Below are 21,776 nucleotides of genomic sequence, written 5' to 3'. Positions count from 1 at the left end.
TTGTTCCTCATGTCCTCTTTAGATCTCTCTCTGCCCCCTTGTCTTGAAATCCTCCACCCCAGGGAAAATACAACTACCACTAACTCTATCTGCACCCCTCATTACTTTATAAACTTCTTTCAGGTTACCTCTCAACTTCCTATGCCCCAGTGAAAAACTTACCAGCCTATCCAGCCTTTCTTTATAACTCAAATGTTCTACGCCCAGCAACTTCCTGGTAAATTTCTTCTGAACCCAATCCAGTTTAATAATATCCTTCCTATAACTGGGCAACCAGTACTCCAGAAAATGACACACCAGTGTCTTATACAACCTCAGCATGACATCCCAACTCTTATACTCAAAGGACTGAGCAATAAAGGCAAGCATGCCAAATTATTTATTTTTTAACTACCCTGTCTACATGTAACATAAACGTCAAAGAATGATAGACCAGCACCACGAGTTCCCTTTGTTCCACAACACTACCCAAGTCCCTACCATTAGTTGTATAAGCCTTACCCCTATTTGTTGTACCAAACTGCAATATCTCTCATTGATCCAGATTGAACTCCATCTGCCATTTTTCAGCCCATTGACCCATTTGACCAAGATCCCTTTGTAATCTTAGAAAGCCTTCTTCACCGTCCACAATGCCACCAATTCTGGCATCATCTGCAAACTCACTAACCATGGCTTCAACATTGTCACCCAATCACTTGTATAAATGACAAACAAAGGAGGACACAGAATCAATCCCTCCAGTCTGAAAAGCAACCTTCCACTATTACTGATCAGAGATAATGGGAACTGCAGATGCTGGAGAATTCCAAGATAATAAAATGTGAGGCTGGATGAACACAGCAGGCCAAGCAGCATCTCAGGAGCACAAAAGCTGACGTTTCGGGCTATTACTCTCTGTTTCCTGCTGTTAAACCAATTATGTATCCAACTGGTAACCTCACCCTGGATCCCATGTGACCTAACTTTACAAATTAGTCTACCATGTGGAACCTGGTCAAAAGCTTCACTAAAGCTCAAGTAAACAATGTCTGCTGCTCTGTCATGATCAATCTTTTTGGTAACTTCCTCAAAAAACTCAACCAAGTTTATGAAACAATATTTCTGCAAGGGGTCTTATAATTTCCTCCCCTATTTCCCAGAATATTCTTAAATACTTAGATTCGGTCCCTGAGATTTATCCAGCTTTATATTCTCTAAGACCTCCCCAACTTCCTTCTTCTGTAATGTGCACTGCATCCTGTGGCCTCCATTTCTTTCTGCACAGTAAAAACAGACACAAAATATTCATTTTGTATCTCTTCCATCTCATGCTTCAACTAAGAGCTTAAGGTTTTGCATAAGGGCAGTTGGGGAAACCAGGCATGACCCAGTTGATGGAACTCATGTCATTCAGCAGAAATCCACTAAAGCTCTTGTAGGCATTAAAATAGCAGATCAACTAATCTTCACCCAACCTTCCGAAAACAAAACCTTGGTGAAAAAGAAGCAGGAGCTGGTCAATGATGGGTAATTCCACACACAAACAGCACTTCAGGTATTTTGTTAGATTAATATTATAAGGATTTGAAAAATAGGACCATTTTCACTGATTCTCAATGATAAAACTCCACCTCTCTTGGTCTCGAATATACCCATTAAGTATCCACGGCCTTATGGAGTACAGAATTCCAATATTCACAATGTACAGAATTAAGAAACGTATCCTTACCTCAGTCCAAAATGATGACCCGCTTTTCCAAGCATAGCTGGAGTACTTTGAACTGTTTTGAACCCCTTATTTATGGAAAGGTAGACTGGTGTTGGAGGCAATCAAGAAGTGGTTCACTAGGACTAAGCCCAGGTATGATGGAATAGTCTTAGGAGGAGAGGTTGAGCCTGTACTCATTGAAGTTTAGAAGAAACAGAGGTGACCTTGTTGAAACATACAATATCCTTTGGGGAGTTGATAAGGAGCTAGGAAAAAGGTTGTTTCACCTTGTGGGAAAGTCTCGGACCAGACAATATCATCTCAGAATAAAGGGTCACATAATTAAGACAGAAAAGAGGAAGGATTTATTTTCTCAGAGAGTGGTGAACCTGTGGAATGGTTGTCAAGGCTGTGCCATTAACTATGTTCAAGGCTGAAGTGGACAGGTTTCTGATCAGCCAGGAGAATCAAGGGTTGTGGAAAAAGGTAAGAAAGTGGAGTTGAAGATTATCATGACAACCATGATCACATTGAATGGCAATCTTCAATAAGCTTGCGTCTCATTCTTACAAGCTCCACAGGATGTAAGCTCAGTACACTTAATGACTTCTCACAGGATAACCCGCATACTTCCCAAGGTCATTAGGGATGAATTTAGACAGTGGAACATTAAATTCCCTTTAATTTTAGGCCATTCTTGAGGCTGTCACCACCAAGTATTTGAATCTTTCATGATTGGATGAAATAATTTGATGTGAATTGCTGCATACTCACACCATTAAATGGAGGAAAAGAAACACAGCAGCTCAAATGATGAAGTCCTCTGACAGCTGCCATGAGTGCCATCTCTGATTGAGCATCTTCCTGAGGGTTTTGTCCAGCCACCCAATCCCCTCCTCATCAGTCATTGATTGTGAAATTGGCCAATCCTTGCAATGCTCAACCTTCCCTTGACCAATCAGAAGGCACGTAGACCATGAATTGGCTGATTGTTTGATTTTTTTTGTCAGTCAAACAGACTTTATTCCCTTCTCTGAGATTTCTATGACAAAAGTGAATAAAAATGCATGAGGAATTGACGATTTTTTAATGCCCCTGAAATTATTCTCTTGCATTGCTCACAATATAAACTTGGTGATCGATATTTTATTTCTTAAGGCAATCCTAGGGGGTCTGCATGTCTGCTGAGGAAGGGAGCTCATGCCTCATGGGTGCTGGAGGGGTGATCAGTATTTAATCAATTCTGGAGCATCTCTACATCTCTTACTGTTTCAACCTGGATACAGAATCGGTCTTATTGATGATGCAAGTCTAGAATAACTAGAAATTCACAAAACAAACACGAACGCAGAAAATACAACAGAAAAACATTTTACACAGCTGATGGTTTGGATCTGAAATGCAATATGTGAGCAGGTGGTGGAGGCTGGGGCAACTGTGGCTTTTGAAAGGGAATTGCACACTCCCAGAGGGCACTAAAATTGGAAGTTTAAGGGGTGAGAGAGCCAGCACAGGCTCTTAGAATCATAGAGCACCTACTGTGTGGAAACAGGCCCTTTGGCCCAACAAGTCTACACTGAACCTCAAAGCATCTCACCCAGACCCCATTCCCCTAATCTACACATCTCTGAACACAATTGTCAATTTAGCATGGCCAATCTCCTAGCCTGCACATCTTTGGGCTGTGGGAGGAAACTGGAGCACCTGGAGGAAACCCACGCAGACACGGGGAGAACGTGCAAACTCCACACAAACAGTTACCCGAGGCTGGAATTGAACCCCCCACCCCCACCCCGCAGTGCTAACCACTGAGCCACCAAACAACTCTCCTTTGTGTGCTGACCCATTCCATTTGAATGTTCTGTGCAGTCATAAACCCTGGAGAGAAAAATCTTCCATGCTTTCGAGGTGATGCATTTATCTGCATTCCAAGCTAGCTCCATGCTAACAGGAGGCAAGGGAGAATGTATCTGCTGTGAGATTGACAATGGTAGCTTCTTTGCTGAGATTTGGCCTTTGATCTCACTCCAGACTGACCTGAAAGCACTGTATCCCCCATTGTTATTCGATACTGGTTCTGTAACAATACTGTCAACATTCAGAAGGATAAGTAGAGGCGAAATGACCCAAACCCTGAATTGGAGTCTTGTTTAAGGTCAAAATTACAAGTGACCAAAGGACTGAATGATTATTGATTGGTGCTTCTCCATGTGATATCTGTTCCTGTCCCAGTTGCCTCCTTATAACTGGATCTAATGAAGAAAGGAGACAGAGAGAGAGAGAGAGAGAGAGAGAGAGATGAAGAACTTTCGTGACCTGCAGACAGGTCCAAAACATTTATTACATTTGGTGTGTTGCAGTTATGCAGGAAACGTAACTCCCAATTTCTGCAGAGCACGTTCCTGCAAACAGGAATGTGATAATGCTGGATAATCTGTTGTTTGGTGCAAGCTAGGGTTACTTTAATACTTTCAAGGCACTATATAAATGCAAGTTATTAATGCTGCTGGTGTTCAGATATGTAAAGGTACAGATTTTGGGTACTGAGTGGCATCGTAGGGAACAATGTGTTGTACAGTCTGTGGAGGAACTGTCAACTGAAAAAACCAGATAGAACCATAAAAAACCAAATGAAGAAATTGTCAAAAAAGCCCCTCTTGTTCTGTAATTTGTACATTAATCTAAATCAGAACCATCTCAAATTACTCATGAATTAAACCCGAAATGTACTTCAAGTAAAAAAGTAGAAAGGATGCATCTTGCACTCACAAGCTTTCCCTCTGGGATGTAAAACATGACATAGATTCACCTTTCCTGCTGTTCTCTATCATGCAGGAAATGTCAGGAGTCCAATGTGACTATAGGTTCCAACCCTGTAATTCACAGATATGATGATCATCAGTAAGCTACACTTTTACACACCTTCTTTCCCTCAGGTCACAATAATCCAGAATCCCTTCCCAACTGGCCAACCATTAACACTCATTTCATGGGTTCTGGTAGACCATCCTGCTCTTTAGCACTTCCAGAATATTCACATAGCTTTCTAACTTTTAGGCCCTTTTAGCCCTGTCGCCTGATACCTCTAAAAACTGTTGCATCCACACACTGATCTGTTATTGCCTCCAGCACTCCTTTCCACCTTCCAGCCACATGGATTTCATTTGTTAAGCTCTCTGTTGTCAGCGCTGCTTCCAGGTTAAGAGTTGATAAATCACACAGACTAATAGCTCCTTATCTGTGAAATTTACAAAAGTTGTCTTCAGAATTGACGCAAATTCTTAAAAGGCCCTTCCACACATTCTAAGAAAAAGTTACTGTTGTCTCTTACTGGACTGTTTCTTGGTCAAAAGTTGACACAGTTGTTAATGTGCTTTTCCTCTGATGTTTCCTGATGAGGACAATTTAAACCTCACCCAGGGCAAAGCAGGCAAGCATACAATTAAAAAGCTATGAGAAACTAGGCAGTGACAGTGTACAATTCTCTGTGTGATCACAAACACACTTATAAAAAATTTGTCCAATCATTACGAGCAAAGCTGTAAAGGGATTCAAAATAAATTGTCTCTGTTAACCAGTTAAGACATGTACACTTTACAAAATGCCAGCTTCCAAAATCTTATTGTGCCAATTCAAGAACACTTTTGAACCTGTCCCCACTTTCACATCAACAGTAAAGCATAGCCACCACCTCCCACCATACCACCTCTTCCAACACACTGGATAACATCATAACCATGAGCCCCCGTGCTGATGAAAGATGTATATTTTAATTGAAGTTAAATAAAGCCAGGGCCCAGCAGCGGATTTAAAGGAGGAGGTTACTGGATGGAGCAAGTATTTCAGATGGAAAATGAGATATGGCAGAGATATGTTGAAGATATGTCTGAGAGATAACATTGACTGTGCAGCTGTCCTCAGCAATCTGACCACACTTCACAGTGTGACCAGTGATTAAGAAGCAAATTGAATGCTTGTGGAGAAAGACGTATTTTTTACAGACAATGAATACGTGCAACATCACCAGCCCTGTTCCACCTCGACACAAATATATGAATTAGGAGCAGGAGTGGGCCATTCGGCCCCTCATGTCTGTTCCACCATTTAAATAAGATTGTGGCTGACATGACAGTGGCCTCAACTCCACTTTCCTGTTTATACCCTTAATTCCCTTAACTTCTGTACTTATTCAATCAGCAAACTTAATCTTGTATATGTACTAAATCATTAACATTGAACGTAAAAAGGAAGAATAGAGAGACTGAATATTGCTTAATTGGAGAAAAACTGCAGATAGCAAGGGTTTGAAAGGTCTTGTGCACCAGTTGGGAAGACAAATGGAATTGTCATCTATTTCAAAGGGAATGGAGTATTAAAAATAGAAAGCTTTTGCTAAAACAAGAGACTGGAATATTGTGAGCACTTCCGACCTTTTTTTCTCAGGCAAGGTACCCTGGCACTGGAAGCAGTCCAGGCCAGTTTCCTGTCCCAATTCCCAAGCTACAACACTATGTAACTATCTTCAATATATGGATTGCAAGGTCAGAGAATACCACCCACTTCCATCTCTTCAAGGGGCAGCTAGTGATGAACATTATACGTGGCCTTGCTAGGGACACCCTCCAAAATTAGAAAATTACCACAAGGTGCTAGGAGCCCCAACAAGTGATAGCTGCATTACACTTTCCTTTGGTAAGTAAGGTATAAATATCTCTGAAGAGGTACCATGGGACACTTTTCAAAGCTGTCCCAGCAATTCAGGTTCAGCTGTTGGTTCCAAACTGTGAAGATATCCAAGTGGTTGATGACAATTCCAACCTTGATCTGCCATTCATTTCCTAACTCTTAGATACATGTTATTCCATAAGTAAACCATTGGAAATGTCTCTGTGCTTTTTGCTTCTCCTTGAGTTCTGTGCATCCTTTTCTATACTCAACATGCCATTTCTGACCTGGACATCCAATCATGAAGTATTGCGAGCCTATTCAACTGCATGCGTCATTATGACTAGACATATTCGTGTTCACATCAGTGCCCAGAACATTCTAGCAGCAGCAATCAAAACATGTGGGAGACTCAGAGATAATGGGAACTGCAGATGCTGGAGAATCCAAGATAATAAAGTGTGAAGCTGGATGAACACAGCAGGCCAAGCAGCATCTCAGGAGCGCAAAAGCTGACGTTTCTTCTGATGAAGGGTCTAGACCCGAAACATCAGCTTTTGTGCTCCTGAGATGCTGCTGGGCCTGCTGTGTTCATCCAGCCTCACATTTTATTATCTTGGATTCTCCAGCATCTGCAGTTCCCATTATCTCTATCATTGAATGGTACCTTCTTGTTGAAATTCACCATAGTCCCAGAGGCTGCTCTGTTAATAAAGAGGAAGAGGGGGTGGGTCTAAACTGAGGGTCATCACACCTTGAATGTGATTGACAAGGCAGGGCTGCACGGTGACATCAGCTGGTACAGAAATTAATCCCACACTTTGGTTCCTGGCTGCAGAGTAACAGCTACACGAGCTAACTGAACCCCAGTCTCTCTGACCCTGTGAGTCTGTCACCCATTGATTGTTGTAAAAGCCCATCTATTTCATTATGTCGTTTAGGGAAGGAAACTTGCTCTCGTCACTTGCCTTCATCCACAGGTGACTCCAAAATAACAGCACGAAGATTGTCTCCAAACTGTCTCCTGATATCGCTAAATGATTTTCAAGTAAAAATTAGGGATGAGTGAGAAATGCTGGTCTGAATTGTCGACAATGCACATATCCCTAAAGGAATAAAAAAAAGTTAATATTTACATTTACAGGGGGAATACTGTGCCCCTCCCAGGGCAGAAATGGCTAACACGAGGGGTCATAGTTTTAAGCTGGTTGGTGGAAAGTATAGAGGGGATGTCAGAGGCAGGTTCTTTACGCAGAGAGTTGTGAGAGCATGGAATGCGTTGCCAGCAGCAGTTGTGGAAGCAAGGTCATTGGGGTCATTTAAGAGACTGCTGGACATGTATATGGTCACAGAAATTTGAGGGTGCAAACATGAGGATCAATGGTCGGCACAACATTGTGGGCTGAAGGGCCTGTTCTGTGCTGTACTGTTCTATGTTCTAGTTTTGGACCTCTTATCTAAGGAAAGATATTCTGGCAATTGTGGCAGATAGGATTAGGGTTAGGGTTAGGGTAAGGGTTAGGTTTGGGTTAGGGTAAGGGTTAGGGTTAGGGTTAGGGTAAGGGTTAGGGTTAGGGTTAGGGTAAGGGTTAGGGTTAGGGCTACGGTTAGGGTCGGAGTTAAGGTTTGGGTTAGGGTTGGGGTTAGAGTTAGGGTTGGATTTAGGTTTAGGGTTAGGGTTAGGGTTAGGGGTAGGGTTGGGGTTAGGGTTAGGGTTAGGGTTAGGGTTGGGTTAAGGTTGGTGTTAGGGTTAGGGTTACATTTAGAAGTTGTGCTATGATTAGGGTTATAGTCCAGGGAAGGTTTACTATGGATATAGGGCCCGAGGAAATAATCTCAGTACAAGGCAAAGGCGAGGAGGAATTTTGTCTCTTAGAGGATTTTGAATCTGTGGAATTCTTTGTCACAGAGGGCTGCTGAGATTGGGCCATTCAGTATATGCAAGGCTGACATAGATTTTTAAACAGGAAGGGAATGAAGTGTCATGGACAAAAGGCTGGAAATGTTGAGGTGAGGATTATCAGATCGACCATGATCTCCAAGAATCGCAGAGCAGAGTCAATGGGCTGAATGGCCTACTTCTGCCCCTACTTTTGCTTTAAAATAGGGAATACGGTTGAGTTAATATAATGGAAAAATGCTGGAGAAACTCTGCTAATTTGGCAGCATCTGTGGGGAGAGAAACAGAGTCAACATTTTACATTTGATGCGCTTCTTCGTTTTCTCCAGAATGTTTCATTTGATTTCAGATTTCAGCATCTGCAGTGTTTAGCTTCTAACTGAGGACTGGTTGGTGATGGCTATGGGAGGGTAGCTACAGAGAAGCTTTGTCTTGTCGGGACAGTCCGCACGAAGGAGTTCGAACCTGAAAATTGTGGCTAGAGTATTACAAGAGCCATTTCTTCAGACAGAGGGCAATAGAGATTAGAAACTTTCTTTGTTTTTATTTGAGGTCACAGGTCAAATGAAAGTTCCAGAAGTGAGATTTATAAATCAATAATCACAGGACACCTCAAAGTGATGTTCGGCCAATGAACTCTTGTTGAAGTGTGGTCACTTTTCTAATGTCAGGAAACAAGGCTGCTAGCCTGTGCACAGCAAGCTCCCACAAACAGCAACCAGGTTGTGATTGGACTGCCATCGCTTTAGCTCGAGGGATAAATACTGGAATTGGGTGCTAGTCACTCAGTTGGAGATTTAAGATCTCAGGCACAGTAATCAAAAGGAAGGGTTTGCTTTTCCATTAGAATCTCTCACAATTTCAGCTCATCCTAAACACATATTGAGGTAAATTAAGCATTTTTGAAACACAGCCACCAAGTTATATGCAGTAAGATCCCACAAAACAGCCTGGTATGCTGTTTAGGTCTTGTCATCATGACCTTAACAGACTATACAACTGCTTTCTCACCAGACAAACAGAGCTGGTTTGTAATGGTTTAACCTGAGGGTCGCCACACCTCAGCTGAGGGGTGAAGTTGAGACGGAAAGCCTTTCGTTGTGACCTCAGCTGGTGTGGGAATTCAACCCACACTGTTGGCAGTGATCGGCATTGCAAAGCAGTCATCCAACTGACTGAGCTAACTAATCCGCTTCTGTGGCATGGGCTGAGCAAAGCACATTGGGCAGGACACGGCTGGATAAGGTAACGGTTCTGAAAAGGCTAATGCTGGAGATTGTATTAAGCTCCACCCAGCCTGAAGGCATCGGAAGGCAGGATCTGTAGGGATCACAGTGGGAATGTGTTTCACGTCGAGCCCATCATCTACAGGATCCTTCTGAGGTAAATAACCTGGTCAGGTGGGTTATAGCACAATACTGGAGCAGGTCGGACTCAAACCCAATGTTCACCCTTGGAAGCAGAGAGACCAGCGCAGGGGTCATGCAGCTCTTTGCCCAGACTTTGCACATTCTCAGTAACAACGTTTCATGAACTAACGTAGCTTGCACATAATTGCTAACATGCAATAAACAACATCTTGTTAGGACAAGTTCCTCTCCTTGTTATAATACAATACCCTTTATTGTCACTTGTATTTCAGTACAGAAGCACAGGAGTACAGTGAAAGGTTTTTAAAATGGCTGCATTTCTATGGCGCCGAGTACCATACAGCAGCAGCTGACTATGTGGAGCCAGGCCTACGTCCAGCAAGTGTCCCACATCACTCCAGCCTCCAGACCACTCCTCACCGGCACCCAGCAGCGACAAAGTAAGTTGTGCTGTATTGGGATTCGCTTCACCTTGTGCCACTCCAGAATTCGGGATTTCCCACGTGCCATTCCGGAACTCGGGATTCCCCTCCTGCCGTCACCCTGGGGCTCGGGATTCCTCTCCTGCCATGCTGTTAAGACTTACTAAAAGTTGATACGCTACAATCATAAAAGCTGATTATTATTTCGACCCAGCGAAGGACAGAGGATTGGTCACAGTGGACTTCTACCCTGTAATAACAGGGGAACGGAGAAATCTCCTGTCCTACTCTGTGGAATCTTTTACATCCACCTGAGACAGCCACCAGCAAAAATTTCAATGCAACATCTCATCTGAAGGGCAGCAATTCTGTTAAAGCAGCACTCACGCAGTCGAGATGAAAAATTAAAATGTTAAGCAATCAGAATCTCTGGTCTTGTTTGCTGACTGAACCAAGGTGTGAGAATGTGTTTATCCAATCTGCATTAGAGATAGATTGAGGTTTTACTGTCACCCGTACTAAAGTACAGGGTACAACAGAAACTGTACAATGTGACAACACATAGCGCCAATTTAGATACAAAATAACTCGGTGTAAAATCTTAGTTACAGAAGCAGAGAAATAAATAAGTGAGTTAAAAAGTTCAGCGCAGAGTGAACTCCATCAATAGCAGTGAATAAAGTAAATTTAGAAATGTACGAGTCAGACTTTGTTTCACAGAGAGGAATATTGTGTTGACAGCCTGTTAGGTTACCTTTCTCCTTCGCTATTGAGCAAAATATACAACATTCAGCACAGTACATTATAATCTCCCAGTCCAACCCTGTAATTTAATGTTGTTTGCTTAATTGATTCTGTTTATTCCATCTTTCCTCCTGTTTTTAGCTCAATCAAGTTTCATTTGAACCCAAGGGATTGGATTTCTAAATGCTTAAGAAGCAGCAGCTCAACTTGGCGAATAGCTTGCAGGGTGCTATCAGAGTATGATCAAGAAACAGAGGGATTAGAGGGTTCTTGAATCTCAATCCTAACCTCCCCCACACTCTCCACCCCACCCAGGAAGTTGTCTGTCCTTCAATGAAGTGTCTGAAATGTACAGGGAGAAAAGGAACTGAATGTAACTACATGACATACCCCAAATGCTCTCATGGAAACACATTTAATTATAGCCAACATACTGACAGATAGATTAAGCCGTCTGGAATCTCACAGTAAGGCATCATTCTGAATGGACTGCAACAGCAATAAAGAGCTGGCAAATGCATTTCAACAATGTCACTTGTTCAATTACTTTGGAGTCAAATGACCAAGCCATCCCGAAGCCATGCCCAGGGCTGCACTCAGAGCTGGACATTTGCTCCACCTGAGTTTTGATTTTGGAAACTCAGCAGCATTGAAGCAAATGTCATATGTCTGTCTAAACCAAGAGACTGTCATTAGTGAAGAAAGGTTTCTTTGGTTAATGGTGCTAGATTATTGATCGGTCTTTGATGGATTTCCTTAGCTCTTGTAGAATTCACCAAATGGCAGCATTATTGTGGACTGGTTTGCCTACTCAGTTTGAACTTACAGGTGACTCAAGGGGAACTCATTAAAAACCAGGGGGACCCACTGGCAATGAGGTGCTATTATCATGGCAGTGTCACTGGACCAGTGCTCCAGGCTATTGCTCTGAGTCATTCATTCAAATCCCACTATTGTAGATGGTGGAATTTAAACACAAGTTATAACATTTGGAATTGAAAGCTTGGTCATGAAACTATCATCAATTGTTGCAAAAACCCATCTGTTTCATTAATGTCCTGTAGAGAAGAAAATCTGCCATCTTTGAGGTGTATGAGATTATGAGGGGTGTGGGCAGGGTAGAGAGCAGCTGTTCCCCTTGACTGGGATGTCAGTCGCCAGGGGCATAGTTTTAGGGTGAGGGGCAGGAGATCCAGAGGGGACTTGGGAAAAAGCTTTTTCACTCAGAGGGTGGTGGGAATCTGGAATGCACTGCCTGGGAAGGCAGTTCAGGCTAGAAACCTTACAGCCTTTAAAACATACTTGGATGAGCTCTTCAAATATCATAACATTCAAGGGTATGGGACAAGTTGAATTAGCACACTCTTAGTGGAGATGATGTCGGTGCAGACTTGATGGGCCAAAGAGCCTTTTTTGCACTGTATGAATCTATGAATCCTTACCTATCTGGCCTACATGTGACTCCAGACCCCTAGCAAACTCAGGCATGACTGAGCAAACCATTCAATCCAAGGGCAACATTTTCACTTGTGTTGTGTTTCTCCCATCTTCCTTTCTGACCTCCTCTGAACCTCCCACCAAACCCACGACAAGCTCATCAGCAATGGAGAGCAGGCAGCTGAGGTGCTGCACAGGTACATACATGAGGCCGTCTCCAACGCAGATCTGGACGGAGCCAAGGGATCAGCCAACATTTCTCTTGGCTCAGCACTCAGGTAAACAGGGCCCAGTGTCAATGAATATCTGATTCAGCTAAAACTATGTTGGTGTAAATCATGAGGTAAAACACTCAGAGGTTTGCTGCTGTCAGCTCGAGGTGAATGTTACACAAGTTATTAAACACTAAAAATGTTCTGCACTTCATCTATTTGCCTGCTCTGTGCAACTGAACACATGCCTTCGCCTCTGCTGACCTGCAGGATTCTGTTTCAATGCTGAAGATGTTAAATGAAACAGGATAAAAATAAATTGTGCTCTCGCATCCTGTACTGAAACATTATCTGAATGCCTTTAACATTACCTGGACTAACTGAAAGACTGCCTAGAAATAATCAGGCTTTTGTAATATTTTTCCTTTCCCTGATATGTTGTTCTCAATTTATGCCAGGATGAGCTTATATTTCTGTACCAACTTTCAAGACCTCAGGATGACCCAAAGGATTTTACAGCTAATGAGGTAATTTTGAGAGTAAAGTTGTTGTTCTACAGTAGGAAATGTGGCAGCTAACTTTCACACAGCAAGATCCCAGGCACACTGTTTTGCTCTTGATGCCTTATTTCAAGTTTCCTCCAATCAATCACCAAACATCCGACATGAAATGGACGGAGACAGAAGCCCGGGCATTTCTATTAATGGTTAAAACTGGGGATTCGGTTAGCTTTTAACAATTCTTTACAACAACATGGAACCCCAAATCTTTTTATTCGATCTGGTGTCTGTGACCTATGAGGGAGTTTAATAATTGAACAAGTTAAAGTTACATGAAGTGACATGGAATTATGTTTCCTTTCCGTTCATGGTTATACCTTGAGCCTGAACTTCACTATTTCTCATTACACTGTCCATCTGAAATGTGACAGTTTATTCCATTTCAATTGCCCAAACACACTAGAGTTGATTCCAGACATGGACTCTCTGAACACCAACATCACTCATCAATTTGAGCCAACTAATCTAGCTCTTTTGCTGTTGCTTAAGAGAAAGGCATGTGGCCAAAGTTTTTTCATTTTGCATTCGTCAGGATGCAAGAAAACCGTATTTCACAACAATTTACAGCAGAAGGGAAATGGAGTGCTGATTAAAAGGTACATTGACTATGATTGGCCAAGCCATTTCCATGGTGAAAGAAGAAAGACACCAGAGGTTCTCCCAGCTCATAAGCATTTGAAGAAAAGATACAAGGTTTGCCATTACTCCTTGTGGTTGCAGAGAATGGGTCCCTCTTTTTGAATGCACATTTCTAAAAAGCATAAATGATCCAGCTTATGAGCTCAGCTTAGGAGCCAATTACCGCAGATGCTAGAATCCAAACTGAAAACTAAAAATGCTGGAAATCACAGAGGGGCAGGCAGCATCCATGGAGAGAGAGCAAGCTAACATTTCGATTCTAGGGCTGGAATTACCTGGCCTCTCTCTCCGTGGTTGCTGCCTGACCTGCTGTGATTTCCAGTACTTTTTGTTTTCACTTATGGCCTCAGCTGATTGTCTTAAATTAGTTATTAGTGTGGCTTTTAACACACTGTGTTGTTCAGAAATTGTTCCCCAGAATCACATTTAACTGCAGGTTGCTTGTGTACGTATGTGATCTGCCTATTGTGAATAACCAAGTTTTCTGAAGAAGGGTCCCGACCCGAAATGTCAGCTTTCCTGCCCCTCTGATGCTGCCTGGCCTGCTGTGTTCCTCCAGCTCCACGCTGTGGAAAGTAAATATTCTGCTGGATTCAATCACCCTGTCTCTGGGGCACACAGACTACAAACCTACCTTCACAATGGCTTTCTACCTTCAGGCCACTTCTGAACTCCCAAACCCAAAAAAAAGAGGCAGATTATTCAACCTATAGGAATGAAAATTAAAATTGCCTGGGAGTGCAACAACAACTTACATTTATATAGCTCCACTAACAAAGTAAAGCCTCCCAAAAGATGCCATGAGAACATTTCTGAAACAACATTTGACACTAATTTACAGAGTAAGATTTAAAGACAAGCAGTGAGAAACTTGTAGACTTGAAGGAGCATCTTAAAGGAAGAGAGATGGAGAGGTTTGAGAGAGAATTCCACTTCTTTTCACTACTGCTGTGATTTTACATTCTATGACAGGTCTTTTATAACATTAGAGGCTATGTGCAGAATCATAGAATCTCTATAGTGTAGAAAGACACCATTCAGCCCATCCAATCTACACTGACCCTCTGAAGACCATCCTGCTTAGAGCCAGCATATCCCTGGAACCCCTCATTTACCATGACTGATCCACCTGCTTTGCATATCACTGGATACTATGGGGTAGTTGAGCATGTCGGGCGCACCCAACCAGCACATATGCCATCCGACTATTGAGCCTGCGCCAATCCTCCAAAGACCAACACACCCAGCCCCAGCCCCAGCCCCCTACCCCTGTGACCCTGCATCTCCACCATGGTCAATCCACCCTAACCTGCACATCCCCAGGCACTATGGGACAATTTAGCACAGCTAATCCACCCTAACCTGCACAACTTTGGACTGTGGGAGGAAACGGGAGAACCCAGAGGAAACCCAGGCAGACATGAAGAGAAAATGCAAACTCCACACAGTAACCTGGCACAGAAATTGAACCCAGGCCCCTGGTGCTGTGAGACAGCAGTGCTAACCATTGAGCCACTGTGCTGCCCAACATCACCATTCACATCCAGAAATCAAATGAATTAGAGCGTAAGCAGGGGTAGGCCATTCAGCCCCTTCAGTTCCCCTCCAATCATTTCATATGTTCATGGCTGATTCTATCTCAGCCTTGTTCAATTTTCCTGCCCATTCTCAATAGCCTTTTAAACGATTACTATTTAAAAGTCTATCTATTTCATCCTTAAATTTACTCAAAGCCCTAGTATCCACCACAATCTGGGGGAGTGAATCCAACGGATTTGGTGATATGCCTCTTAATAACACAGAGCAACTGCATCCAGCAATGTCTGAGATTTGCTTGTTTGTACAATTAATATGATGGGACTATTCTCCACTTACTGCAACTTGCAGCAGAAATAATCTTGTTTGTATTAGAAAAAGTTGTTGGAGTTTCTGTCAGATTGGAAACTCTTTTCAAGGATCCTGTTATAAAATACTTGGTGTGAGACCTGCTGTAGTTCCAATTCATAGACTGACAGGCTGATGTCGACAGAGATGCTGTACATTAAAGATCAAAGAAAATGGGAATTATACCATGAAATGCTCCCACTAACATCTCACTTCTCAGTGTAATTGTGTTAGACTCTGTCCATATTGTGAACATTAGGTTGGTGGCAGCATTTCACTTTTGATCTCTATCACAAAAGCTCAATGAATACAATTGTGGTTTTTGTGGTGCTGTTTTAGTACCCCTATCCTTGAACCAGCTGGCCTGATTTCAAATCCTACCTATTCCAGAGGTGTGTAACAGCATCACTGAATGTAGTGATTAGAAAATAGCATCTTTAGGTAGAAGCGCTAGCCTATGGTTTTAAATAGAAGTTACTAACTCTGGGCACAATCCTAGAAATTTGATCACCTGCTAACCAATAGCTGACAGGAGATTTTCCCTCTTTGGAGCATCTAGAACCAGAGGGCATAATCTCAGGGCAGAGGGGCACCAATTTCAGACTGAGATGAGGAGGAATTTCTTCTCTCAGAATTTCATGAGTCTTTGGAGCTCCTTGCCTCAGAGCACTGTGAGCGTGGAGTCCTTGTGTCTATTTGAGGCTGAGATAGATAGATTCTTAACTGGTTGGGCAATTGATGGATATGGAGAAAGGACAGGAAAGTAGACGTGAGGAATGTTAGATCAGCCATGTTCCTAATGAATGGTGGGGCAGAATCTAGGGGGCGGAATAGCCTACTCCTGTTCTTATTTTTATGGTCATATGGCCCTGCACTAACACTTTTTCCCACGATTCCAAAATTTGTTTAGACACATGGACAAAAGTAATCAAATGAAATGAACGAAAATCACACAATTATCCTCAATGTCTTCTACCATTCTTTCTCCATGGATTTGACAACAATCACTGAGAAATCAATTAATAATTCTCGGAAAGTTCAAGGTAATTCTGGAGGTTTGATAACACTAGCTTGACAACAGAGGAATGTTTGTATCGTGCAAAATCCAAAGTTAAATATTCCACGATCCTGAGGCTCCCTGATGGATCGTTACATTATTCTGGCTCCTGTAGTAATGAGATAAAGGGCAGCCAACCAGACCTCAGTGTAACAGATCTTCGGCTACATAACTGGGTGGGTTCTAAGAAGGTCACTGTTCCAGAAACAGGATTATTGATTATCTGAGGGTATGCCATGTTGGGCTGCATAGTAAACTGTTTCAGCCGATTGACCCACAGCCAAGAGATTCTCTGAGACACAGTGCCTGGTAAAAGCTAACAGAGGCAGCAGAGTGAAGGAAGAAAATGAAGACAACAAAAGATTTAGTGATTTGGGCTTCATGTTCATGATGATGTAGGTAAGCCTCGAAGGTAAGCTGAGTTGTCACATATCCCAGTGTTTTTCTGAGATGCTGGACCCTGTTCAGTTTGGAGTATGCTGCTTAATAGCCCTGCCATCATGTGCAGTGGAAGAATGAATATATTTTAACTTTTTAGAATTCACTCATGGGACCTGGGTGCCACAACCTGGACCAGCAATTATTCCCCCGTCCCTAGTTGCCGCTGGAGTAGGTTGTGGTGAGCTTCCTTCTGAAGCAGTTGCAGTCCATGTGCTGTAGGTATGCCTACAGTTTCGCTGGATGAAGAGTATTGTATTTCCAGGTTTCTGTGCCATCTACAAGACGCATTACAGAAATTCACCAAAGCATCTTTAACAGCACTTTCCAAATTAACAACCACTTCCATCTAAGAGGAAAAGGGCAGCAGATCCATTGGAACACTACCGCCTGCAATCTCGGAATGAACTTCCTGAGGAAGTGGTGGGTGTGGGTATAATTACAAAGTTTGGAAGGCATTTGGACAGATACATGAATAGGAAAAGTTTGGAGGGGTATGGGACAGCAGCAGGCAGGTGGAACCAGTTTAGTTTGGGATTATGTTTGGTGTGGACTGAAAGGTCTGTGCAGTATGACTCTATGATTCAATGACTCCACGTCACTTAATATCTGGACTTGGAAATAGACTCCTAAAAACCGAACAATTGCAATGCTGGCAATCAGAAAAAATAAACAGAAATTTCTGAAAAACTCAGCATGTCTGGCAGCACTGGTCGAGAGAGAAGCTGAGTTGGTGTTCAGATCCAGTGACCTTCAAAAATATATCGCCGATCCTCCAGTATTGCTGAGTTAAAATCCTGGAATTCCCTTCCTAGGGAAATTGTGGGTCAACACACAGCACATGGGCTACAGTCTTCCAAAAAGGAAGCTCATCATCACCACCTTCTCAAGGGCAAGTAGGGACAGGTAATAAATGCTGGGCCCAGTCAGTGATGCCCATGTCCTTGAGTGAATAAAAAGTGTCACAATGGTGTGTGGCATTGAATGAAACTTGCAAATCAGTGCAGACACCTTTGGCACCAGGATAATTCTGAGGTACTTTGATTCCGAACAACTGGCAGGGCCCAGGGCAGGGCTGGGGGGAGGCTAGGGCTGATGTCAGGGCCCAATAACCAGGGTCAATGGCTCTGGCGGGGGGAGCTGATGATGTGCTGGGGTTGCAGCCTGTGCGCTCGGATAGGGGGGTAGCTGGGGATGGGTGCTGACCAAGAGCAGCACTAGAGCCCTTGTTCTCAGTCCCTGTCCCAGTGGGCTGTGGTGCTCCCTTTGTCCATCCACAGGTAGAGGTCATTTGTTTGGACATTGTATCTCAAAGGACAGTTGTTGTTTTGTGCATCTTGTTGACGATAGGCACTGCGGTTGCTGTGCATCAATAGAGAATCTCAAAGGAGTTGGATGTGGAGTTCACCAGGCATGCTGCTTTCTCAAGGATGGTGTGAAGCTTCTGAAGTATCGTTGGATCTGAAGTCACCCAGGCTTATGAGGAGTAGTCCATCACTGTTACTGAGAACTCTGACCTGATCTTCAGTGCATACCCGAGGAATCCAAACTACAAGAAAAGGGATGACAGTGTGAACATGCAGGAGACAGGAAGGGACTGAAAGAAAGAGTGGTGCTGCTAACGTTCCAGGACCATCTGGAGTTTCCAACAACTGAAGATCCATCTCCAACAAGCCATGATGCTGATTGCAGCCAGTTAAATAAATATTGGGAATTTTTTTTAATGAATGATGTAAATATTGGAGATGAGGGGAAATATATTTTCAGCGGAGTTAAATCCAATTGGATATGAAAATGTCAGTTCACTTTCTAATTAGGCCTGGGTAGATGATGCGGCTGGAGGATGGTGGGGAACGTGGGGGATGGGATGCTTCATGGTGGGAGACCACGTCTCCAGGAATGCATCCTCCCAAAGGTGGAAACCTGAAATAGTTCCTTTTGGTGCCTGATGTCAAATTGTGTTTCACAACTCGCACAGGATATTTTGTTGCTTTAGAGCCACTACCAAAAGGCAAGTTGTTGTAGATGTTGAAGTCCCAATTTTGTAAAATTAGGATTTACCTTTCCACGGCACTGTTCACAACCTCACACCTCTAGCTGCCGACTGAGTACTTTTGGAGCATTGTGATGGCTGTAATGTAGGAAACATGATACTGTGCTTGTGCACAGCAAGCTCCCACCAACAGCAATTTGTTGATTATCAAATCGTTTCAATGATATTAGTTGAGGGATAAATAAAGGTGAAGTTGTTACAGTCCCAGAGGACCACAGGTCTGCTCTCTCTTTAGAGAGAAAACCGACTGGTGGCGGTTTAACCTGGGGGTCACCATCCTTCAGAAGAAGGGAGAAGGTGAGAAGGAGAGTTCTTCATAGTGGCCTCAGCCAGTGTAGGAAGTGAACACGCACAGTTGGTGGCACTCAGGATCACAGACCAATGAGCCAACTGATTGGCTAGGACACTGGAGAGAACACTCCTGCTCATCTTTGCAATTGGGACCATCAACATGGATCTGAGGGGCAGACAGAGTATGGGATCAAACCCTCATTCCTAAAGGTGGCACCTATGACAATGCAGCACTCCCTCAGGACCTGCACTGGGAGTATCAGCTTGCATTTCATGTTCAAGTCTCTTGAGGGAGGATGTAATGCTTCCAGCCCAGACGTCAGCAGAACCACTGCCAACATGAAGCAATGACATCTGACCGGCAATCAGCCTCATGTGACCTCTCTTGCTTGTTTCTCTCATGTTCAGAATGTCTGAAAACCATAGCGTGACTCCTCAACTATTGACCAAAATGTAGTCAGCAGAGATCGCTTTGTTCTGCCTTATGTTAAAATACAGTTCACAGAGCAGAGCCTGAAGCAAATTCTCCACAATTCTTTTTCCTCTTTGAACACATCATCAGTGTGGTATTTTATCTGGGAATATATCTTGTCTGCCTCCTTCTCCTTTCTGAACCTGAGGGCCTCTGCTGAAGATGTTGCTACTATTTGCCAACAAACCTTAAATTTCATGGCAATGACTTTAATTTGTATCAAAACATGCTTGAGTGCTTTCAGCTCAACTGTAATAAGGTCGATATATATTCACTGTAGCATTGCTCGATGCTTCGGAGATAGGCCTGGAGAAAGGTGACACGTCCCCAGCCTAACAGTGGAATGTAGGACTGATAAGGACACAATATCATGTTGAGCCAACTCAATCAAAGTTTTTCATCATTAAGAATGCAGCATGAGTGGTGTTTTGATTGAATTAATCATAATCACAGGCTTTCATCCAGCCATTGAATGGAATTGAATTAGGTTTATTCACATGTGCTCACATGACTACAGCGAAAAGTTTACTGTCACCACATCTGGCGCCATCTTAGTTACAAAGGCACCGAGGCACAGAATCTGGGTTAAAAGCAGAAAAATAAAGAAAGCAAAGTTTAAAAGTTAAACATTACTGTCCTTCTTGCTAAAAAAAGTAGAAAAACAAAGAAACACTGTAAACAGTTTAACACCACAGGCCATAAGGGCCTGGCCACGGTGGGCTTGCACTCCTCACAACACCCTGACCTCCTCCACACCAGGATCGAATACGCCAAACTCTCACTCTCACCCTCACCCTCACCGCCCTGCGCTGCCACCCTCACCCTCACCGCCCTGCGCTGCAAACCCTCACCCTCACCGCCCTGCGCTGCAAACCCTCACCCTCACCCTCACCGCCATATGCTACCCACTCTCACCCTCACCCTCGCTGCCCTGCGCTGCCAACCCTCACCCTCACCCTCACCAACCTGCGCTGCCAACCCTCACCCTCACCCTCACTCTCACTGCCCTGTGCTGCCAACCCTCACCCTCACCCTCACTCTCACTGCCCTGTGCTGCCCACCCTCACTCTCACCCTCACCCTCACCAACCTGCGCTGCCAACCCTCACCCTCACCCTCACCCTCACCGCTCTGCGCTACCAACCCTCACCCTCACCCTCACTCTCACTGCCCTGTGCTGCCCACCCTCACCCTCACCCTCACTCTCACTGCCCTGTGCTGCCCACCCTCACTCTCACCCTCACTCTCGCTGCCCTGTGCTGCCAACCCTCACCCTCACCCTCACTCTCACTGCCCTGTGCTGCCCACCCTCACTCTCACCCTCACCGCCATACGCTACCCACTCTCACCCTCACGGCCCTGCGCTACCCACCCCCACCCTCGCCCTCATTGTCCTGCACTACGCACCCTAACTGCCACACACTACCCACTCACGCCCTCACTGACCGACGCTACCCACCCTCACCCTCACCGCCGCGAATTACCCACCCTCGCCGTCAACACCCAATGCTACCCACTCACGCCCGCACTGCCCTGCGCTACCCACCCTCACCCTCACCACGCCGAGCTACCCACTCTCACCATCACCGCTCTGAGCTACCCACCCTCGCCCTCAACACCCGGCACGAGCCACCCTTACCCTTACCGCTCCGAGCTACCCACTCTCACCCTCACCCTCAATACCCCATGTTACCCACTCTCACCGTCACCCACACTACCCCACGTTACCCACTCTCACCCTCACCCTCACAGCCCCACGTTACCCATTCTCACCCTCACCCTCACTGCCCCACTTTACCCACTTTCACGCTCACCCTCACAGCCCCGCGTACCCACTCTCACCCTCACCCTCACTGACCCACGTTACCCACTCTCACCCTCACCCTCACTGACCCACGTTACCCACTCTCACCCTCACCCACACTACCCCACGTTACCCACTC

This window comes from Stegostoma tigrinum, chromosome 33 (assembly GCF_030684315.1).
Source record: "Stegostoma tigrinum isolate sSteTig4 chromosome 33, sSteTig4.hap1, whole genome shotgun sequence".
In the NCBI taxonomy this organism is placed as follows: Eukaryota; Metazoa; Chordata; class Chondrichthyes; order Orectolobiformes; family Stegostomatidae; genus Stegostoma; species Stegostoma tigrinum.
Note: the sequence above shows the minus strand (reverse complement) of the source record.